The sequence below is a fragment of the Chenopodium quinoa genome, unplaced genomic scaffold (genome assembly GCF_001683475.1).
Source record: "Chenopodium quinoa cultivar QQ74 unplaced genomic scaffold, ASM168347v1, whole genome shotgun sequence".
NCBI lineage: Eukaryota > Viridiplantae > Streptophyta > Magnoliopsida > Caryophyllales > Amaranthaceae > Chenopodium > Chenopodium quinoa.
In genome coordinates, this window is record NW_018744050.1 from 1 (window position 1) to 4,462 (window position 4,462).

Sequence of the window (4,462 nt, forward strand, 5' to 3'; positions counted from 1 at the left end):
AACGGAGATTTGAGCCACGAACACACCACAAACCACCCACGCGCCACCACACCGCGCACCCAGGGAGGAGGGCCGTACGGAAAGGGAGGAGAGAGAGGGCCGAGTAGAGATAGAGAGAGTTAGGGTTTTTGGGAAAACTGGTTGCTTGTGTGACAATTCACTGTATGTCAATTGTTCTGTCATGCAACCCTAGGCATGGTTTATATTTATAGATCATATCTAGAAATAAAACCATGTCAAGTCCAAAACCCATTAGAATCTTCTAACTATCCATGCCCAATTATCAACATGGTATGTCATGAACTTATGAGGGCCAATAATGGGCCTCTAACTTGTTTAACCCAATACTCTTATGTGTGACCTTGTAGGATTCAATCTATAAGGCTTTGGGCCATTAAGCTAGCCCAAAGATCAATTGTCATATCTAGCACCAAACATTGACGACCCTATAGAATGAACTTATTATCTCCATAATAGTGATCCTTGATATATCTAGTAATTGCACTTATCGAAGACACAACTCCTTTAGGGTGGTGGTGGGTATTGATGGTTGAAGGTGGGCGAAGGTGGTGGTGGGTAGAGGGCGGCGGATAATGGTTGTTTAGGGTGGGCAGTGGTGGTGGCTTGGGTAGGTGGGATCTAGTTTCGGGTGGATCTGGGTCTGTTTTCCTTTTTTTTTTTTTTTTGTTTTTTTCAAAACTTTTAGCGACCGTTTTATGGTGGTCGCTAATTTCAAGATTTGAGACCGTTTCATAAATCGGTCGCAATTATTAATATTTGTGACCGTTTTCTTCACAATCGTTGAAAATAGTAAAAACGGTCACACAAAAATCTACGACCGTCAAACAGTCGTAATTTTTTTTTTGCGACCAAGAGAATAACGACCGCCATGTTACGACCGTTGACGGCCGCAATTATATTTTGTGACCGTTTTTTGCTATTTTCTGCGACCGTTTGAGGCGGTCGCAATTTGGCTGAATTTTAGTAGTGAACATTAACATTTACTATGAGGTCAAGGGTATTTGTGCAATTTTATACAAACCTTAAGGGTACAAAGTGCATTTAAAAGTTTTCAGGGGTATATGGTGCATTTTCTATAACCTCGGGGGTACATGAACTTCTCTTATTTAATGCAATAATTCAGCAAAAGGTAGTTTCTTACAACATTAATTGTTTGAAAGGTAGATTCTTACAAAATTAATTGTATTATAAAGTAGTTTCTTATAACATCTATTGAATTGTTTAAAAGGTAGTTTCCTACAATATTTTTTAATCAGGTAGTTTTTCACAAAAACCGACTTTAAGGTAGTTATTCACAAAAATTCTTTAAAATTATTTGTAATATGGAGAGAGAATAAAGAACGTTGTTGTGAGGGAGTGTAAGAAAATAGTGGATCAATCTAATAGGCAAGTGAGCAATATAATATTTTTTTTTATATTTTTTTAGTGTTTAAAGAGCCACATGAAGGGATGATAATCGATACCAGGATCTCCTAAAATCGAGTAGGAAGCTCTAAGCACTTGAGCTATCCCTCACTTCAGAATAACAGAATAATACACACGTATTTTTTGACAAAATATAATACTTTAGGTGGTAATTCGTAAAACAACAACAATTTTACTCCCTCCGTCCCGTAATATAGTTCCTTTTTGTGTTTCTTCACAGTATTTAAAAAATAGGAGGAAAAGTGGATAAATTACATTGATTAAAAGTAAAAGGTACAATCATGGACAAAAGTTAAAGAGGGAAAGTAGAAAAAGTACAAAGCATGTGCAAAATTCAAGGGTAAATTAGGAAGTACAATGAATAAAGTTAGAAAAGTGAGAGTATAATAGTATTTACATACTATCCAAAAATAGAAACAGGAACAACATTTTGATACTCCAAAGTAGAAAAATAAGAACAATATTATGGGACGGCCGGAGTAGGTGATAATTGTCAAAGAATACAAAAAAAAAGGTCTATTCACATTTAATTCAGTTCATTTTTAGCTTTAATTAATTCAATTCAGTTCAGTTCCAGTCAGTTCATTTCAAGTCAACTCCTAATTCCCCTCTCATAAAATATTTATTTCATTTCACTTCAGCTCATTTCATTAAATGTGAACATACCCTAAAGTAAAGTGGGTAGATTAGTAACGAATGAACAAATTAAAAAGAAAAATATGGCTGAACTGAACTATGCTAGTTTACGCGAGCTTCGTACTGTAACGAGAAGTCACATGAATCATTTAATGGAATGGTTAATATCGATTAATAATTTTCCATAATCCATACCCTAGCTAGCTTAGACCGTTGTGAATTCGTGAAACACAATTCTTCAATGATGCCAAATATGATTTATTGATTGATGGATATTTCATTAAATGCTTTCATATACCATTTTTCATATAATTTAACCCCATACTAATTCGTGATACACATGACCTTAATGGTGCCAAAATTTCTCTTGTTTTATATTTTCAACGCTAGCTAGCGAAAGTGGGGGACTACAACCTATCCAAGAGGCAAGTTAGCAAGGAGTGGATGCCTTAGCTTATTAGCTTAATCTTCCCATCTATAAAATGAGTAGCATCAAGTGCATGGTTCAACACCAATTAAAACATCCAACATAAACATAAACATAATAAGCAAAGTGTTCCAATAACGAAAATGTCTCCAAAAACAGCCACTATCTCCCTCGCTCTCCTCGCAATTACTCTTGCTCTAACACTGTCCTCCGCCATGCCCACTGCCCTGCTTCAACGATCCCTGGGATCTTGAAGTATTATGGGTTACCGCCCTCGATTTTCCCTGGTGATGCTGTGAGCTTCAGCTGCGATCCTGTCAACCAAAACTCCATCAGGTTAAATATTAACTTGCGTGGTAAATGTACCGTGGTTAACGAACTGGGTGCTATTCAAAATGTACTCAAGTGCTCAGAACAGATATCGGCGGTCTTATCACATGACAAACTGAGCGAAGTTAAGGGAGTGACTGTCCAACTCTATGTTAAGCTTCTCCCTTGGCTCGACGCAGCACCATTTGGTCCCCTCATGACCATAACCGGTGCCGAAGCCTCTTATGGACTTTTTAACTTGAAGTTGTTTATGTTTATTTCTGACCAAGGTAACAGTCCAGCCTTCCCCTACATGTTATTCCCAAATCAAGCTTCCAAGTGTTCCAAACTTGCTTTCTATGACACCGTTGTTGCCAACATCAACCAAGATATTCCTTTTAATCCTATTCTTGTTGCTTAATAAGCCAAGTTCACGCTTCCACTCGCACGCAGTCTTGCACTTCACTTGCTGATGCTTATCAATCGTTTCTATTTTATCGTGTATGTTTGTGGTTTATCTATGCTTCTACTTTTTTTTGTTTGAATAAATCTGCTTAAATGTAAGCAGCCCATCAATGTAAAACAGCTTGTACTTGTATGATCATCCCATTATTTTTAATCTACTACTTGTATCAGTCTTATTTATGTGTCATAGAATTTTTTTTGCTTAGCTTATCAAGTAGTTATCATGATGTCAAGTTTCATGAAAATTAACTAACTTCATTGATTAATACTTCCTCCAAACCATAATACATGAGAAGTTGGAATTTTTTTCACCATCCATGCATTAGGTGTCACGGTAAATGTATTTTGGGGTTACACTGTAGATTTCTAAGTTAGAAGGTTATAATGTAGAAAAACCCTATATTTTATCATAAAAAAATATATTTTATACTGTATATTTTATCATAAAATATTACTTTATATTAATTATCCTAAAATAGATTGTTAGATATTGTATGTTTTAATATAAAGTTTCATTATATAATTTTAAAAATAATTTTTATTAACATTTAATTATTTTAAAATAAAGTCAAACGAATGCATTGACATGTATGTAATGTTTTAATGTGTCATGTATTATGGGACAGAGGGAGTAGCTAAACAATAATTAGATCATTGCCCAGGATACACACTAGTTAACTATCACAAATTCATATATTTATGCTTCTAGTTTTGTTTGTTTGAATAAACCTGCTTAAATGTAAGCAGCCCATCAATGTAAAACATATTGTACTTGTATGATCATGTCATTATTTTTAATCTACTACTTCTATCAGTTTTATTTATGTATCATAGAATTTTTTTGCTTAGCTTATCATTATGTCAATTTTTCAAGAAAATTAACTAACTTCAGCATTTTTTAATACTCCCCCCATAATACATGAGAAGTTGGGCTTTTTTTCACTATTCATGCATTAGGTTAGACCATAATATATTTTAGGTTTTTTTGTGAACAGATGTTAGGAAATAAAGGGTGTAATTGTGTTTGATTAATGCGGAACAAACCAATGAAAATTAAGAACGAGAAAAGCAATAAAAAAGATAAACAAACAACACAAGGATTTACGTGGTTTGGTCAAAATAGACCTACATCCATGGGTGGGGGATTCGAGAGCTTCTTCACTATAATGGAGAAAGAAC

At 34.8% G+C, this 4,462-nt stretch overlaps 1 pseudogene; it reads left to right on the forward strand.

The window, feature by feature from the left end:
- The first annotated feature begins 2,562 nt into the window (after positions 1 to 2,562).
- Positions 2,563 to 3,459, forward strand: LOC110690615 (annotated as a pseudogene).
- The last annotated feature ends 1,003 nt before the right edge of the window (positions 3,460 to 4,462 follow it).